This window comes from Canis lupus, chromosome 36, assembly GCF_003254725.2.
Source record: "Canis lupus dingo isolate Sandy chromosome 36, ASM325472v2, whole genome shotgun sequence".
Classification (NCBI taxonomy): Eukaryota; Metazoa; Chordata; class Mammalia; order Carnivora; family Canidae; genus Canis; species Canis lupus.
In genome coordinates, this window is record NC_064278.1 from 671203 (window position 1) to 691784 (window position 20582).

Consider the following 20582-nt stretch of genomic DNA (forward strand, 5'->3'; position numbering starts at 1 on the left):
GCTTCAGAGTGACCATGCTGAGAAGCGGTGTAGGATTTCTAAGCCATGTTACTGATGGAAGTTGTTGAATCTTCTGATGGAATCCTTTAGTTCGTTTTTAAACACATTCAAGTGTGTTTTCATTATAATAAAAAGGTTCATATACTGGCCCGCACATCCTCATCCCCTTGCGAGGGCGGTTGCATCCCCTGTAGCTCCCGTTAATTAGGTGGCGGTATTTTTGGTTTTAAAGTTGCCCTTTCCGGATCGGCGGGTTGTGCTTTATCCGAGGGAAGCCCAGTCACAGGCTGCCCACTCTTCTAGAATGTAGTTGGTTGTTCTAGAATGTAGTGCTAAAACGGGACCGACCAGGGAGAGCAAACTGGGCCGCTCCCAGAGGTCAGGCGGGAAACGTGGGCCTGGAAAGGTCCCGCGGCGAGCACTGTCCCCGCGACCAGCTGCCTCCAGGCCCGGGGCGGGGGAGGGAGGGGAGGGGGCGCAGGGCCTCCGCCGGGGCGGGGGGCGCAGGGGCTCCGCTGTGCAGGGCTGGTTACATTGGGAGAGCCTCTGGGTTGGATGGTTGGTTGGTTGGTTGGTTGGTTGGTTGGTTGGTTGGTTGCAAGAGATGACAAGACATTGATATATATTTTTTCCTTTCGGTAAAGATTTCTCAATTTTTAAATGTTCAGAATTAATCATTGAAGATCTGCGGGGGGGGGCGGGGGGCGGCCAATGTACGCGCTTGAGACAAAACAGATCCGAATGCTTAAAATGAACTTTGAGCCATAATTTACAACTTCTGCGGCAGAGGGCAGGTTTCTTTTTGAAGAACTTCGATTTGAAAGACAAAGAGGCATACACAGGCTCTGTAAGAGGCAGAATAGGCGAAGATAATCGGACAGAAGACGAGACAGAGTCGGAGCTACGGCAAAATGAAGTCATCCATACCTAGAACATAGTCTGTGCCTAGTAAATATTTGCTTTTCAGATTGGATAAATTGAATAAATAAATCTTCCAGTTAAATATTTGAACTACCATAAAGTATGAGTAAGCAGAGTAGGTTGGCAGTAAATCAGTTGAGAGCAAAGCAGAAAAGACATACAAAGGAAAGTAGAAACTCAGATGAAGATTATTTAGACCATGAACGAGAAGGGGGAAGAATGTGGTCCCTCGAGTTCCTTTTTGCATTCTAGTTCTAGACCTTTGTCACCTATAAGCTCATAATCATGTCTTCTTATCCTTAGCTAGCCTGAGTAGACTTCTTTTCTGCTAATTAAGAGAATCTTAACCAAGCATATAACATCACTGAATAATCTAGTTGTTGCAGAGTCAGTGACTACAGGGACATGACGGTCAGTCTTACCTGTGGGGTCCCAAGGAAACTCACATACAAAATATATACAATTCCAAAATATAAGAATTGTTTTATCATTCAATGATGTTCATTGTTGTCAGTTAATTTGAGATTATAAAGGTCATTACCTATCATTCAAAGGCTCTGATACAATCTTTGCTGCAAGTGATTCTTTGAGCAATTGGAAAGTACTTTGGGATGCCTGGGTGGTTCCATGGTTGAGCACCTTCAGCTCAGGGCGTGATCCCAGGGTCCTGGGATCGAGTCCCACATCAGGCTCCCCAGAGGGAGCCTGCTCTCTCTCATCTATGTCTCTGCCTTTCTCTTTGTGTCTCTCGTGAATAAATAAATAAAATCTTTAAAAAAAAATTGGAAAGTAATTCAAAGAATAAAGTTCTAAAAAAGTTATAATTTAGTGAATGGGGTTTGGGTTGTATGCTATACAAAATAAATATAGTTTCTGGTAAACTGGGATCTTGAAGTTTTTCCCATTTAAAATTATACTTTTTTTTACATTGAAATTTCATAAATCGGAATCTTGCTTTTCAAAATTCATAAATGTTTGTTAAAGCCAATGAGTCTATGCTTCATGATATAAAAGAATAAAGTTTATCCACCTACCACATATATTTACATGATTATTTTAGTGCTCTCTTTGATGGCATATTAAAATATTTTAAATGAAAATCTTATGAACAAGTTTTAGATTTATGAAAACCAACCTATTAACTCTTAGGTTTGGATGGGTAATGAGGCCACTTGCCCACACAGCTTGAGGCAGTTTGGCCACTCCAAAATTTATTATTAGGTTAATCTGCTTTAAGTAACACATGTCCATTTTAGCCATGCCTCTTTTCAGAGTAGTGAACTTAGCAGGAGCATTGAATTTGCCTATTGTACTCAATAAAATTAAGCAATACGGACTGATCATTTCTACTGATCCTGGGGTAAGATAAAGGAATTTTAAAGATTTTAATCCTAGATTTTCTTTTCCATTTGGCAAATATCTAATGATATCTGAAAACAACATGCTACTTTAGGTATGGCTTCAATAGCTGGATTCAAAAAAAGGTAAAATAACACATGGAGAATTTATTGACGTGACAAGGAAAAATATTATAATTAATTATCTAAACCATTTTGCAGTATTTCTGAACTTAAAGTCCATATATTACTCATAATTTGTGGCTTCATTGGATGCTGAACTTTCCTGAACTGTTTTGGAGTATTTATTATTTTTTTTATCATTGATAAATTTATTTTTTATCATTGGTAACATTAGACCCTAGAAAATCTGGGCCTATGCTAGACTGCCTCTCTTTTATAAACCACTAATGAAGTCATTGTGGTTCATGAACTAAAAAATAATTTCAAAATGGGGAGTAAACAAAACACTATCTTAAATGTTCTGGTAAATATACTGTAACAATCATGACAAAAGAACATTATAACCAGTTAAATGACCACCAGAGGATGACAAAATAATGGGGAGAACCTAACTTAAAACATTTCTTTTAGAAAGTGGTGGGAGGGGATCCCTGGGTGGCGCAGCGGTTTGGCGCCTGCCTTTGGCCCAGGGCGCGATCCTGGAGACCCGGGATCGAATCCCACGTTGGGCTCCCGGTGCATGGAGCCTGCTTCTGTCTCTGCCTCTCTCTCTCTGTGTGTCTGTGACTATCATAAATAAAAATTAAAAGAAAAAAAAGAAAGTGGTGGGAATTGGGACGCCTGGGTGGCTCAATGTTTGAGCGTCTGCCTTTGGCTCAGAGTGTGATCCTGATCCAGGGATCGAGTCCCACATCGGGCTACCTGTGAGGAGCCTGCTTTTCCTTCTATGTCTCTGTGTCTCCCATGAATTAAAAAAAAAAAAAAAAAAGGAAGTGGTGGGAATCAAGAACAGGGGAAGGTTCTCCTGGTAGGTGATTATACTTATTTTCTCTACTGCCAGTTAATGTTATTGGCACATAGTAGCTATTATTTGTTTATTTTTAAAGATTTATTTATTTATTAGAAAGAGAGGAAGAGTGTGTCTTTGAGAGCAGGGGAAGGAGCAGAAGGAGACAGAGAAGGGAGAGAATCTCAGACAGACTCCCTGCTGAGCATGGAACTCCATGTGAGGCTCTATCTCAGGAGCCTGAGATGAGGGCCTGAGCTGAGACCAAGAGTTGGATGCTTACCAAACTAAGCCACCATGTGCCCCTCTATTAGTTGCTTATCAACTTGCATTTTTCTATGTAAATTTGCCCCAATACATTGAGGAACTTTGATTATAAATGGAAAAATAAACACACAAATGAACAAATAATTTAATATAAATCCACTGGCAATAGCATTTCATTGAACTGTTCTGGATAGATTATTTTTCTGAATTTTTGAAATGTTTGGTACTGTGTTGTTATTATCCTAAGAGTAAAAAAAATATTATTTTTTATTTTTATTTTTTTAAAGATTTTATGTATTTATTTATGAGAGAGAGGCAGAGACATAGGGAGAGAAAAGCAGGCTCCCTGTGGGGAGCCTGATGCAGGACTCCATCCAAGGACCTCGGAATCATGGTCATGACCTGAGCCAAAGACAGATGCTCTACCACTGAGCCACCCAGGTACCCCTATCCTAGTTTTCTTACACGTAAATTTACTTTTACAATAGAAACTACATTTTAAGGAACAAAAATAGGAATAAACAATATTATGTGAGAATGATTGGCCTTGAGAACATATTTGTGAATTGGGTCATTCTATATAATTTGTGTACTAAAACAACAGCTTTCCTAGCAGCAATAATCTGATCACCATGTTGAAAAGGAGAAAATGTTAACTAATGAAACACAAAATTCTAAGCTCCCAGTTAAAGATATGGTTTCTGTATGCATCAAGATCCAAACAGGAAGAAAATAAAAATTAAAAAAAAATGGTGCATGCAATAGGGTAATTTGAGGAATGCTTACTTAATAAAAGGCAGCGCCACAGGTAAACCATAGGTATAATGAAATATCCTGAGGCTCTGTAACAATTGCTTTAACAGCGATGTCTTGAAGACTGACTGGCAGAAAATACAACCTTAAACAAGAAATAGAGTCAGCCCAGAATTACCCTGGAAGAAGCAGTGGGGGGACTATATACCCTGACCTCACTCTCCTGCTTCCCTCTAAGCTGTTGATAGTGTTGCCCATTGGATGAAGTCAACCGGACGCCCGGTGCAGAGTTCATCTCACCGCCCTGAGATCCCTGAGATCGTGACCTGAGCAAAAATCAAGTCTGCTCCTCAAACACCCGAGCCACCCAGGTGCCCCGCGGGCCATAGCACAGGATGCAGAAGGACGGAGAATGCAATTCAAAAGGTAAATAAAGGTATTCAGTATAGATTCTGATCTTAGATTTTCTCAAGACTTCTTTTGTGTGTAACCTTGGAAACTTAACCTTTCTACATCTGATAATTCTTATTTTTTATTTTTTTTTTAAAGATTTTGTTGTGCCCAAGATCTCGAATCCGAGAAACCACCGAGGGGCCCGGCCCCGATGCAACCACACGAGGGTTGATTTACAAGCTCGAGCGTGGGTCCAAGTGCACCCGACAGAGCGGAGCAGGGACTGGGACCCCGAGGGGGGTTTCAGCTTAGTTTTAAGGGATAGTCTCGGGGACCTCCAGAAGGGCTGGAGCAATTCCTCAAGTTCTGTTTACATTTTGATATGGGGCATTCAAGGGCATTGAGCTCTGTTCTCATTCTAATAGGGGCTTCCAGCCCTTGGCTTGGGCTCAGTTTTGATTCTATTGTGGGGCTTTCTAGGACATTAAGCTGTAAACTTTTGTTTTTTTCCTGTAACTGAAGTAATGTAAATTTCAGCTCTTCTTCACAGGGGTCTGGGATGCCTGGACGTGTGCTAACGCTGAACTTAAAGTGGAATGGCCTTAATTTTCTCGGCCTCCACAGATTTTACTTATTTATTCATGAGAGGCAGAGAGAGGCAGAGACACAGGCAGAGGGAGAAGCAGGCTCCATGCGGGAGCCCGACGTGAGGCTCGATCCTGGGACTTCGGGATCAGGCCCGGAGCCGAAGGCAGAAGCTCAGCCACTGAGCCACTCAGGCCTCCGGATAATTCTTATCTTTAAAATAAGATCCCTTACAATTCTAAACTGGCCATGATTCTCTGAAAACAACTTCAGAATCAGAAAACAACTTCAACTGTCCTTAAATGTGCAGGGCTTTATACTACTAAATGAAATGTATTTTAAAGTCTCATAACAATTTAAAGGTTTACTTTCAATTACTTCTAATTTTTAGGTGGTTTTATGACACTATTACTTACTCTTGGCAATTAACCTTTTAAGTACAAAGGCTCTACAGTAAAAACTTTAGCTATTTAATATTTTCCTTCCTATGAAATAATTCTTTTGAGCCTCTCTGCTATAATTCATTTTGTTTTATACATGAAAATTTTGACCTTTAAAATATATATAGGGCAGCTCTGGTGGCTCAGTGGTTTAGCGCTGCCTTCAGCCCAGGGCCTGATCCTGGAGATCCAGGATCGAGTCCCACGTCGGGCTCCCTGCATGGAGCCTGCTTCTCCCTCTGCCTGTGTCTCTGCCTCTCTCTGTGTGTCTCTCATGAATAAATAAATAAAATCTTAAAAAAATAAAAATAAATAAAATAAAATAAAATATATATAGATATTTAATTTAAAATAATCTGTTCTTTTGTAATATTAAAACATAAAATACCAGCATAATTCTAATTTATTTCTAGATACTTTTACTTAGCATGGGAAATTGTTTTCAAAAAATATGAATAATATTTATTGAGTCAAGATTTATTTTTATTTTTATTTTTGAGTCAAGGAGATTTTGAATTAGATATTTATACATATTTCATTTAAATTTGCACACTCCTCATATTATATAAATATTAGAGACTGATTTTACAGAAGAGGAAACTGAGGAGTAGAAAATATGAAGTCCTAGGTTACATAGGTAATAAATGGTCAGGTCAGGATTTGAGCACATATCTATCTCATCCCAAACTGAGACATTTCCTGAAATATACAACATGGTATTTATACTCTCCCCCACTTTCTCTAATAATTTTTTACTACACAGTAATCGCCTGTGTTTTGAGAAAATCACATGAGCATCTGTGTTATGGTTAGATTTCAAGTTTGAAGCAGAACATCTGTAAATACAGAATTCTAATGAGGTTCTTGTTTAGTAAGTGGTCTGTGTCTATAACAATGTATTTTTGAGATCTAGAAAGTTGAAGTTAACACTCATAACAAAGTACACAAAAGATGGTGTTTACATTTATGATTTTCATTGTTGACATGTTTCAGGTTTAAAATTTAAGCTTGTTGATTCAAGGGAAGACAAATGAGGCAAGAATTGAAATCTTAGGGGATGTGCTTTCCTACACAAAAGAAAATACAGCAGATGTGGAAAAAGAGAGTGGAGATTTCGAGAGATTCTATTTCCAATAATGGTAAAATAGCTAGCTGTGGCACAACTTTGTCACTGGGAACAACCAGAAAAGATGGAAAAAAAAAAGCCCCAAATCTGACCTACAACATCAGAGAACTAGCAAGGTGGCCATGGTGAGAAGGAAGGGAAGTAAATAGAAATAAGCCTGACGTTCCTTATCCCTTTTCCTTTTAAAATTATTTGCCAATTCATATCATGCATAGCTAAAGGGCCAATAAGTTTTTTAAAAAGGAGCACTTAATGGATAAGGAACTGAGCAGATTTTTGACAGTCTTAGGGGCTGGTGAGACAAATATTGGAAATCAGGTAGTATCAAAGCGCAGATGTCCTAGAAAATACTCAAGATATACATTTAGGAACCTAGAACTATCACAACCTAAGAGGACGTGTAAACTGGAAATATACTCACTCTCACAAAGGACTGAAAAACAACTTCAAACCAACTTGATCCTAAACCAAATAGTCATCTTTTCTTACTCAGACTGCTTGCCATGAAGCAGAAATATGTATTTTATTTGTTTTGTTTTTCTGGAGAGATATTATATTAGCCAGAACCTCAGTTAATCTTGCATTTTTTTTAATATTAAAGACTGGCATATAATGAAAAATAAAAATATCAAGAATTCCAAAAGAAGGGCAAATGACAAAAAATATTTAAAAAAAAAGAAAAACATGGGATCCCTGGGTGGCACAGCGGTTTAGCGCCTGCCTTTGGGCCAGGGATAAATAAATAAAAATTAAAAAAAATTAAAAAATAGAAAAACAGTGTACCAGGTAATCCAAATATTGGAATAACCATACATGGACTTTAAATAACTGAGATTAGTGCCTGGATGACACACTCAGTTAAGCATTTGACTCTTTGTTTTGGTTCAGGTATTGAACTCAGGGTGGTAAGATCAAGCTCTGCATTAGAGTCTGCTTAGGACTCTCTCTCTCTCTCCCCCTCTGCCCCTACCCTCTGCTCGCTCGCTCTCTCTCTCTCTCTCTCTCTCTGAAATAAATAAATCTTTTTTTTTTAAATTTTTTTTATTTATTTATGATAGTCACACAGAGAGAGAGAGAGAGAAAGGCAGAGACACAGGCAGAGGGAGAAGCAGGCTCCATGCACCGGGAGCCCGATGTGGGATTCGATCCCAGGTCTCCAGGATCGTGCCCTGGGCCAAAGGCAGGTGCCAAACTGCTGCGCCACCCAGGGATCCCCTGAAATAAATAAATCTTTAAAAAAATAAAATAATTTAGATTAAAATGTCCAAGAAAATATATGACAGAATTGAAAAAGTCACCAAGAACTGAAATATATAAAATAGAATATATTGAACATTCTGGAACTGAAACAAAAATGAATAGCTTTAATTAAGGTTTTCATACATGTATTTAAGCATACATGTATGAAATGCATATTAAGCATAGTGGAAAAGATGATTAGTGAACTGGAAAATATGTCAATAGGAAATAGCTATATTGAAGCTTAGAGTAAAAAGGATGGAAAATATATAAAAAGGGTTTATGAGACATGATAAAAAGACAAAAATTTGGTATTTTAGGGGTCTTCAGAAGGAGAGGAAAGAGAATGGGCAAAATAAATTTTGAATAAATAGTGGTGAATATTTTCCAAAATTCTCAATAGATATTGCTATGGTTAATCTTGTGTGTCAACTTGACTAGGTTCCAGAGTTCCCCAAAATAGCCAATAATTAAAGTCAAATTGTATTCTGGATGTGTATCTGTAAGGGCATTCCTGGAGGTTATTAACATTTGAGTCAGTAGACTGAGTAAAGCAGATTGTCTCTCTAATGTAGGCAATCAATTAACGGCCTGAATAGAGCAAAAATGCTTAGTAAGAGGGATCTTCTGCCTGACTGCTTGAGCTAGAACCTTGGTCTTTTCTGGTTTTTAGACTGGGACTGAAACATTGGTTCTTTTTGGGTCTTGAATTGGCCAGCTTTCAGACTAGAACTTACACTACCAGTTCCCCTAGTTCTTGGGCCTTTGAACTTAGAGTGGAACTATACATTGTCTTTCCTGGGTCTCAGCTTGCCAACTACAAATCCTTGGACTACTCAGCCTTCAAATCACTACATGAGTCAAATCTATCACACACACACACACACACACATGCACACCCCGTGCATGCACAATACATACATCTTATTTGTTCTGTAGAATTCTTATTAATACAGATATTAAGCCACAAATCCAAGAAATTTCATTAAAACCCATTCAGGATAAATATAGAATATCATACTTGTACACCTCACTGTCAAATGATTATAAACCAAACACAAATCTTCAAAGCAGCCAGGGTGAAAGCATACTATTATCAAAGAAGAAACAAGATGGAGAACTGATTTTTCAACGGAAATAAATGAAAAGATAAAAGTGAAATGATATCTTTAAAGTACTGAGAAGAGGGAAGCCCAGGTGGCTCAGTGGTTTAGCGTTGTCGTTAGCCCAGGGTGTGATCCTGGAGACCAAGGATTGAGTCCCACGTTGGGCTCCTTGCATGGAGTCTGCTTTTCCCTCTAACTGTGTCTCTGCCTCTTTCTCTCTGTGTGTCTTTCATGAATAAATAAAATCTTAAAAAAAATAAAGTACTGAGAAGAATCATCAACCTACAGTTCTATATCCAGTAAAAACACCCTTCAAGAATAAAGGCAAAGTAAGTAAAGTCTCTGGACTAACAACACTTTAGAAAGTTTTTTTTTTCAACAAATAGGAACTAAAAAATACTAAAGAAAGTTCTTCAAACAGAAGCAAAATGATCCTTGTGAAAACATAGGACTACAGCAGTAAATTATGATGTATAAAAAAGATAAACACATGGAGAAATGTATAATTAACAAGTGAGTGAGAGTTTTAAAAATGAGGAAAATAACTGATTAATCAAAAAAGGAAAATGAAGGGATTACTAGAAAACATCTGTAGGGTGTTAGATTTAAAATTAAGCAAAAAATACATTAAATGCAAATATTTTAAATAATTTCATTTGAAGATCATGATAATTTTCATAACAAATTAATTCACAATTTTTATACAGAAATAAAACAAACACATATTAAAGAGTTTATTTAACTCATAATCATGAGTAAACCTGGCATATATTATAGCCAATTGAAAAGAGAAACCCTAAGAACAGGTACATTTATAAATCAGGAATAATGAAATGAATATGTATACATGGACAAACTTTTTTTCCATAGGATAGGAGGGAACGCAATTGAATTTCCACCAAACCAGACATAATTTGCATATCTACAAATTTATAGGCTCAAAGATAATGAAGGGTTAGAATGATATAACATGGGTAGGTGTCCACGTTATGGCACTTTTCTCCTCAATAAAGACTTCTAGAATGAAAATAAAAACAAAACACAATTCATGCTCTTTGTAAGAGAAACATCTTAAATACAAGGATTCATGAAAGTTTAAAGTAGAGAATAGGAAAATATAATACATTTAAAAACTAATGAAAAATTCAGTGTAGTCAAATAATCATCAAAGATTTCATGATAAATCACATATTTCACAATGATAAAGGGATCCATTGGGATAGATTATTTATATTGCAATTATACATTTTAATGCATCTATTACTGCTTTCTCCTCAAATTGTATAGAAAAAATGGACAGATTTGAGTAAATAGACAAATATATAAGCATCATGAACTATTTTTTTTCATAAACTATTTTGAACACAAATTTTTAATAACTCATACAAGCAGGCAAAAAAATCAGTAATATAGAAGATTTGAATATCATCTTTAACAAGTATATGTGCTCTTATACATACACAACACACATAATATTGCACTCTAAAGTGAACAAGAAGTACATATGGAGTGTATACTAAAATCTCAACGAATTCCAGAAGAATGAAATCATACAGAATATGTTTTCTGATCATAGTGGAAATAAGCTGAAGATCAATGGCAAAAAGAACATGAGAATTCCTAGGTATTTGGAAATACAAGCAGGATACTTTTAAATAATCCAAGGGTAAAGACGTAATTATAATGAAAATTAGAAAATATTTTTAGCTAAGTGGTAATGAAAATAAGATACATGTCAAATTAGTGTTATCCAGTTAAACCAGCACTTATAGTAAAATGTATAGTATGCCTTAAGTTTGTTTCTCACAGAAGCACTTCTTAAATCAAGAATTTATTGGGAAATGCTCCAGAGATAAACTGATTAGGTAGTGGAGAAATCGGGTTGCTAAAATGTAAAAACCCAAGAAATGTGTGATTTCACCTAAAGACTCAGCCTGTCTGATCCTGTGGAGACCTCCCAAGGTAAAAGTGCACCTCATTGTGAGTCTTTTCTAGGAGCAAGAGAGCTAGCTTTTCAACCTCTGAATCAGTGTGTAACTGACTGTGGTCTGTTCCAGGAAGATGTAAATTCCTAGGTACTTCAAATTCTCCAAATAATCAAGGCTGCTCAAGTAATCCAAAGGCAATTTTCTGAGAAAGGTCTCAATGACAAGTCAGAAACTAGGTGATTTGGAGGCACTGATACAAGATAGCTGAGGAAATCTATTTAAATTCCCAGGCACTTAGAAATCTCCATATAGGTGAGGTAGTTTCAGTACCTGATGGTAATTCTCTGAAGAAGGTTATAGTACACATTAATAGCGACAAAGAACATAGAAACAGGGAGAAAAGGGCACAGCACTGGGGGTTACAAGAGGGTTTCAGCAAGTCTTCATGATGTCCATTATTGTTTTAAGCTGAAATTTAATCTTTAAGATTCCATCTCAAGAAGCCAGAAAAGTAAAAGAATGTTAAATACAAACAATGCAGAAATACAAAAATAATAAATATGAGAGTAGAAATTAATGACTAGAAGGCAAATATAAAACAGAGAAAACCAAAAAAGCCAAATGTTTCTTCTTAGAAAATACTAATGAAATTAATCTGGTAATATCTATCAAAATGTTAAAAGACACACAAAGTACCAAAATTAGGAATTTTAGAAAGGGTGAAAACCGCCACAGATCTTATGGGTAATAAAAACATATATTTCTTATATGAGAAAATAATGAAAAAATAATTATGCCATAAATATGAAAACTTAGGGAAATAAATTCTTAGGTCAAAAATAAACTAACCCCATGTGGAAATAATATGCAATAGAAAATAGGAGGTTTTTATAGTTACTGAAGTAATTGAATCTGTACTTCAAAACCTTTCCAAATAAATTGTAGGCCCAGATGGTTTAATTGGTAAATTCCACAATATATGTAAGGAAGATATTGTACTAAGATTACTAAGATGAAAACTCTTTCAGAGAGAATAGGAAAATTTATTTTCCAAGGCTAGCAAATCTTGACCCCAAAACCTGACCAGAACAGTATAAGAAAAGAAAATTACAGGTTCTCTCATATTAGTTTAGCTGTAATAATATTTAAATATAATATTAACAATCAAAGCCAATTAAACATGAAGGAATGCTATGTCAGAGCAAATTGGATATATTCCAGGAATGTATGATCCTTTTAACATTCAACAGTCAATGTAATTCACCACACTAACATACTAAGAAAGTAAAGACTATATTATCATCTCAATAGAGAAAAAGTATTTGAGAAAAGTTAAAATTCATTCATGATAAAACTAGGAATAGAAGAAACTAACTTAAACTGAAAAAGAGCATCACAGAATTATACAAAAAAAATCATAATAGTGAAATATCTAAAGCTTTCCCTTAGAGAATAGGAATAAGACTACAATGTCTGCTCTTAAACCTCAATAATGACCTGAATCTAATATTGTATTCTCACTGAGCAGTGAAATGACATAGGAAAAGGGAATACAAATAAAAATATTTGAATTCTGCTTCTAGCAAAATATATCAAACAATAGTTTTCAGGCAATCGTAAACCGTGATCTCTGAGAAAGGAGAAACTAACAAGGTGAGTCCCACCATTGCCACAGTTTATGACTTTAAGAATGCTGGGAGGGGTAGCCCTGGCAGATCACAGCAGTCTACCTGAGTTGAAGGAGCAGAACTGGGAGGTCAGGGAGGCAGAGGTTAAGTTTACAAGGTAAAGATCTGGAGAGGACAGAGCTTCACAGAGAACTCTAGAGATCAGCAATGGCCTCTTGAATATTCAGCAGAAAATTGATGAGTATATGTGAATAAGAAACTACCTGAGGCCAGCCCCAGCAGAGAGAGCATATCCTTGGAGTTAACGGAGGTCTGAGAATAGTTTCTGTTCCTACTAGTAGGATACAGATAGAATAATCAGAAAGGTATCATCTCAGTGATGGTGGAAAAAAAGCCCTAAGTAAAAGCTGCCTGGTCCTGCCTAACAAAGCTCAAAACCTAGCCTTAAACAAATCAAACCATTTACCGAAGGAATGAGCTGTTTTTTCAGAACAAAGCCTGTAGATATTTATAGAAATACAAACATTTCCAGCAGTCTGAAAATTCGCTGTGTTTGTCAACCAACCAAAAATTACCAGGAAAGAAGCAGGAAAATATGGTTCAGAAGGTGGCAAAAAAAATCAGCCAGTAGGAACAGATGTGGAAAACACATGTATGGTAATTAGTAGACACGGGCACTGAAAAAATTCCTGAGATGAGAAATGTGTAGGATGAGATTAAATGCAGATAAGACATTGTAGAAGAAAGGTTAGTAAACTTGTAGAATAATAACCAAAACTGAATTAATGATACAGGAGATATTAAAAAAAGAAGAAAAAGAAAAAGAAAGAACATTAGGATCTGTGGGACATTTTCAAGAAGCCTTGGTATAACTAGAGACCCTAATTAAGTTTGGAGAGAAGTAATAGAGAAAATGTTAATGACAGATTAACCAAATTTTATGGAAACTACACACTCATAGTTCTAAGAATCTCAACAATCCCAAGCATAAGAAACAAGAAAACCACCTGTGGATTATCATAATTGAATTACTTAAAATAACTAATAAAGAAAATCTGAGAATTAGCAAGAGAAACAAGACATAATTTTTAGAAGATAAAAATGAGAATATAATTCTTGGAAAAAATTCAAACTGTAAGAGAGTGCCGCAGTACCTTTAAAATACTGAAAGAAAAACACAATCTCGAAATCTATATCCTCATCATATATAAGGAAGCGTATCTTTGAAAGTAGCTAAAATAAGGAATATTAAGGACAGAATAGGTGAAAGAATTGGTTGCCAGCACATCTCCACTATAGCAAAAGGCAATGAAATTCTTTAAGCAGAAGGAAAATGATGCCAGGTAAAAATCTGCATCTACACAAATGAATGAGAAGCATCAAATTTGTGAATACCTAGATAAATATAAAATACCATTTTTCTTAGTTTAAAAATCTATTTTTAAGATAAGGAATTATTTAAAGCAAAAGTAATAACAATACCTTGGGACATTTTAACATATGAAGAAATAAAATGTATGACAAGAATAGTACAAAGGATAGAAGAGGGGAAATGAAGCACATTGTTGTAAAGGTCTCTACTCCATGTGAAGTGATCTAATATTATTTGAAGTTGGACTGTGATAACTTAAAGAGGTACACTGTTAACCTTAAGCCATTTGCCAAAACAATACCACAAAGAGTTATAACTAGTAATAATAAAACAAAGAAAGCTATGATGGAATCATAAATTTACTCAGTCTAAAAAGAGGCAGAAATAGAGGAAAAAGGAAATAATATATGGAATAAGTGGAAAACAAAAAGCAAGATGGTAGATTTAAATCCAGCCATATCAACAGTCATATAAAATGTCAGTGATCTAAGCACAATGAAAAGGCAGAGATTGACAAATTGAGTAAATTAAAACAAATAACAACAAAAGACCCAAGCATTTACTGCCTTCATAAAAGACACTTTAAGGGATCCCTGGGTGGCTCAGCGGTTGAGCCCCTGCCTTCGGCCCAGGGCCTGATCCTGGAGTCCCGGGATCGAGTCCCACATCGGGCTCCCGGTACATGGAGCCTGCTTCTCCCTCATAAATAAATAAAATCTTAAGAAAAAAAGAAGATCTATAATTTAAAAAAATAAATAAAAGACACTTTAAATATACACTACACAAATATTAATCAAAAGAACATTGCAGTGGTTATATTCATATTAGATAAAGTAAATAACTCCATCAAGATTTTCAGAGGTTCAAAATATATAAAGCAAAAATGCATAGAACTGAAAGGAAAAACGGGTAAAATTACAAATAGTTGGAGATTTCAACAAACCTCTCTGAACAATTGATAGAAGTGGGCAGCCCGGTGGCTCAGCGGTTTGGCGCCGCCTTTAGCCCAGGGTCTGATCCTGGAGACCCGGGATCGAGTCCGGCGTCGGGCTCCCTGCATGGAAACTGCTTATGTCTCTGCCTCTCTCTCTCTTCCTGTGTCTCTCATGAATAATAAATAAAATTTAAAAAAATAATTGATAGAAGTATATGGAAAATGAGTAAATATGTAAAAGACTTGACGAACACTATCAACTGACTTGGCTTAATTAAAATTTATGGAACTCTACATGAAACAACAGCAGAATGCACAATGTAAGATGATATAATTACTGAGGAAAAGAGTATGGTGATTTTTTAAAATAGTAAACATATACCAACTATACAATCTAGCCACTTAACTAAAGTAAGAAAGAAAAAAAGAATATATCCACCCAAATACCTGTACACAAATGTTCATAGCACCTTTATTTGTAGAAGCCAAAATCTGAAAACAGCCTAGCTATCCACAACAAACAAATGGATAAACAAATTGTGATAGGTATATGGAATATTTCTTAGCAATATATACAGTGTGATTCATTTATATTAAATTCTAAAAAACACAAACTAATCTGTAGTGACATAAAGCAGAATAACTGGTGCGTAGGAATGGGAAGGGGGTTGGTGTGAGATTCATGAAGGAGTGGTTACAAAAACACACGAAGAAATTTTGTGGACTGATGGATATATTCATTATTTATTGTGATGATAGTTTTAAGAGTATATACATATGTCAGAATTAATCAAATTGTACATTTAAAGCTGTGAATTCATTGTATGTTAACTACACCCCAATAAATCTCTCTATATAAATAAATATCGGAAAGAAAGAAATACAATTGTCATTATTGTAGATAGCATAACTAAGAATCTAGAAAATCAAAAAGTAATGGCAGATATACAAATACAATTGGAAATAATGGGTTCCTAGATATAATATTGCTGGATATAAAATCAATAATATATAAATATGTTTCTATATATAAGAAATGATTTTAAAAATAAATATAAAAATACAATTTATATTATCAAATAAAACCTCTTAGAATGTAATGAAAAATGTATAAGATATTTACAAAGACAACTTCAAATACAATTGAAGGAAAGCAAACTGAACATGATAAATGGGAACATATAACATTAATAAATAGGGACAATCAATATTTTAAAGATTCAATTATCTACAAAGTAATGTTGGTTTTCATATAACTCAAAGAAAACCAAATAAATTTTTTGGGGAAATTGACACAATGATTCTAAAATTTATATAGCAATGCAAAGGACCAAGAATAATTGGATCAATCTTGAAGAAGAATGGGAAGAAAAATGGCCAACTTCCATTACAGAAATCAAAATGTTGTCATAAAAAAAAAAAAACAAAAAAAAAACGTTGTCATAGTACATTAGTTTTGACAATTTGATATTGCTATGAAATCGATTTTCTATTAGTACAGACATTGGGAACATTCCTACGTCTATGTAAACAGTAAATTTGTGACAAATTTGTAAGAACAGTGGAAAATAGATTGTTTCTCCAATAAATGATGTTGAATTGATCACATGCTCACATGGAAAGATTTAATCTTGACCTCCACCATTACATAAAAATTAGTGCCAACATATTACAGATCCAGATGTCAAAGGTAAATCAGTAATGAATCTAGAATTTAAAATCGGAGAATATCTTCATGACCTAGGAGTAGGGAGAGGATTCTTAAACAGAATGCTTTAAACATTAAATTTCCTTCATGAACTCTTAGAACTCAATAATAAAAAGAACAATAATCTGATTCAAATGGACAAAGGAAAAATAAACAATAAATGGACAAGGGCCCTTAACAGACATTCCTTCAATGAAGATTACAAATGCCAATAAATACATGAAAAACTGTTCAACGTCATTAGTCACCAGAGAAATGCAAATCAAAGACACAGAAAGATACCACTTCACACCCACTATGATGGCTATAATCAAAAGAACATAATAACTCGTATTGTCAAGGATATGGAGAAACTGTAACCCTCATACATTGCTGGTGGGACTGTAAAATGATGCAGCTGCTTTGGAAAACAGTCTGGCAATTCCTCAAAATGTTAAACATGAAGTTACTATATGGCTCAGCATTTTCACTTCTAGGTATATACACAAGAGAAAGGAAACCATATGTCCACATGAAAACTTGTATGTGAATATTCCTAGCAGCATTATTCATAATAGTCAAAAAGTGGAAACAAACACAAATGTTGAATGAATGAATGAATAAAAAAGTAGCATATCTACTTTTGAATATCATTCAGCTTTAAAAAAGAATAAAGCACTGATTCAAAATACCACTTGGATGAACCTTGAAAACATTATGGTAAATGAAATAAACCTGCCACAAAAGACCATTCAGTTTATATGTAAAATGAAGAATATGGAGGGAGAGAAAGAAGATAAGTTATCTAAGGCTGGTGAGAATTGGTGGAAAATGGGAGTCACTGAAAAAAAAATATGGGGTTTATTTGGATGGTGATGAAATGTTCTAGAATTTGTCATGATGATAGTTCCACAACTCCATCAATATACTAAAAACCATTGAGTTACACACTTTAAATGAGTTAATTGAAAGGTGTGTGAATTGTATCTCAAAGCTGTGGTGGATGGATAGGTAGTTAGAAAGCTAGGTAGATGACATATATATATACATTAGATATATTAGATTATTTTAAAATAAAGGACTTCTCATTATTAAAGAATGCCATTAAGAGCATTAAAATGTAAGCCCCTGATATTTTTAGTACCTGTACTCAACAAAGGTCTGGCACTTGGAATATATAAAGAACTACAAATCAACCATGTAACCTAAAGAAAAATAAACCTAAGACTTAAACTGACCACTTCACAAAAGGGAATGTCCAAATGGTTCACTAAACATATAAAAATGTGCTCAATCTCAACCCTCTGGGAAATAGATTTAAATCCAAATGACGTATATCCACCAGAATGCATAAATTTAAAAACACTGAAAATCCCTTGCCTAGAAGAAGATGTGGAGAAACTAGAATTTCCACAGTGGTGGAAACTAGAATTTAAACAGTGGTGTAAATTCATTCCATCACTTTGGACCATTTTTGGCAGTTTCTAATAAACCTGATATATCTATCCTCTGATCTAAGAATTCTTCTCCTAGGAAGAAGGTATGATGAGTACTACATGGCAAAAATGCATACACATGTTCACCAAAGGACATGCATGAGAATTTTCATGGCAATACTATAACCAATGATTACAGTAATCAAATAAAAATGATTACAAACAAACCAAATGTTTGCTAACTCTAAAGAAGAGATAAATTATACCATAATATAGAATACTATACTGCACTGAAAATGAATGATTTACCACTACTTGCAACACATGGATATCTTTCATAAACACAAAGTTGAGAAAAAGAAACCATATGCAAAGGAGTGTGCATTTCTCCTTTATATTAAGTTCAAAAATAGATGTTGGGAGTCAGGATACTGGTTACTTGAGGTGAAGAGGGAAATAGCAATTAGGTAGAAAACGTGATACGGTGCCTTGAGTTTTAGTGATATGCTGAAGCTGGCTTTCATCAGGTTGCAAGAATTGATTGTTAAATGTTTAAGTTTGCAAGCTGTTTGATATCAAGTTGGTAGCTTGAAACTGGCCATGCTGGGGGGTATTTATGCCATGGAAATTATGTTTTTTTCAAGGTGCTTTTTGTTTGGTTTTGAGGTGGGGCAGCTGATTGTTATATACTTACCTGTACAACACTGGTACAGGATATATTCACTTTGTTAAATTCACAGAGCTATGTACATGTAATTTTTGAACTTTAAGTTATGCTTCAAAAGGTATTCATATTTCAAAGGAGGAAAAATAGAAGTCGCTGCAATTTCAGACAAATATCCCTGTAGTACTGACTAACTCAAATCCAGGGGAAATAGAGCAGGACGGCTAGGTGGGCAGTTGTGAGAAAAACAATAGGGCCAAAATACAACTAAAAACACTGGTTTGTTCTCTATTTTCACTACTTAAATCAAGGGTCACGATCTCTTATTTTTACAGAGGTCAGACAGATAATACCAAAAAATAAAGATAGAACTAGCATATTTATTCACATAGCAACATTCTGTACCTCCACACACAAAAATTTTTTTTTCTGCTTCTTTGAAAAGCACATACCTCTTTTTGATATTGCAACCTGAAGATTTAGGATATTGAGTCTTGGTATCAAAGTGCCAAGGTTTGAATATTGGCTTTTTATTTTTTTAGGTGTGATCTTAGACAAGTTATATATGTCTAACTTCTAGTTTCCTCATTAGCAAAGTAGGGTAAATCATACACCATCACTTATTCATTAAAAGCAATTTATAGAGTATGGGCTATGTGTAAGGTATGGTTCTTAGGTCAGGGAATATAGCAAGAAGTAAAATATACGTGATCTAATGTTGCTGATGTTATAAGAGGAACACAGCATAATATATGTAAGTAAAATTTATATGTGGTGTTAACCATGGAGGAAAGTCAACTAGGCAGGGAGAAAAGGGTGTCAGTGGTACAGGTGGTTAGTTTTCACGGAAAACATGACATTTAAGTCAAAACTTGAAGGAAGCAAGAGAGCAAGATGGAACTCTCAGCGGGTAAAGTCATTATAGGCAGAGGGGACAGGAAATGTAAAGGCCCTGGAGTATAATCATGCCTGAACTATAAAAATAGGAAAAAAGAACCATTATGACTAGAGCAGAATGGTAAAGGGTCAGAAAGACAGGCCACCATAAGGACTCTGCACTGCATGAGCTGTGAAGGTGGACAGAGTTTTGAGCAGAATAGTGATGTGGGGTCTAATTTGGGTTAAAAGCAGTTTAACTGCATCATTGAGAATAGATTTGAGGAAAACAAGGCTAGAGAAAGGAGGCTATTCTAATATCCATGTGAGAAATAATAGCTGCTTGGTCCAGTGAATTAGCTCCATTTTGCATTTAATAGGTGGGTTCAATTTTTTCTCTCTTCTAATTTTTAAGATAAGCCAGATATCAAGGTTTTGTTAATGATAAATAACCTGATTTTCAGGATCAGTTTGGATATATTGGATCAGTTTCTTTTGTTGGGCTTTGTTGTTTGTCATGTGAAGACACACATATAAAAAATTTATATTCACAGACTTTTTTTACTAGAGTCATTATGTCACTAGAATACTGCTACTAACCCTCATGACTGTTCTTTGTAGCTATGTCTATTTTTCATAATCTGACAAGTCTCCAGCTAGATTCTGGCTTGATGTCTCTCCTTACTTATTCTACATCTTTTGGTATCAGTTTTCATTTTCCTGTACCAAGTCTTAAAATATGACAAATTGAGAAACAGAAGAAACAAACAGGAAACTGACTAGCGCTCTTTTATCCCCCAATGAGCTATTTTTGACAACATTTTTCTTTGATACTTATCTCAAAATATGAGAGGTTAGTACTTGACAGAAGAAATAGGTAAACAAAACACTGTCCAGCTTTTGCTAAACACTAAGATAGA

General features: G+C 35.2%; 1 protein-coding gene across 1 annotated transcript in view; it reads left to right on the top strand.

Annotated features, from left to right (window-relative positions):
• Nucleotides 1-1233: 1233 nt before the first annotated feature.
• Nucleotides 1234-20582, top strand: part of GALNT13 (polypeptide N-acetylgalactosaminyltransferase 13) — a 541363-nt gene continuing 522014 nt past the window's right edge. The window contains exons 1-2 of the mRNA XM_035698790.2: nucleotides 1234-1332; nucleotides 4487-4674. The gene's annotated coding sequence lies outside the window, so the exon portion shown is untranslated. The remainder of the gene's footprint in view (nucleotides 1333-4486; nucleotides 4675-20582) is intronic.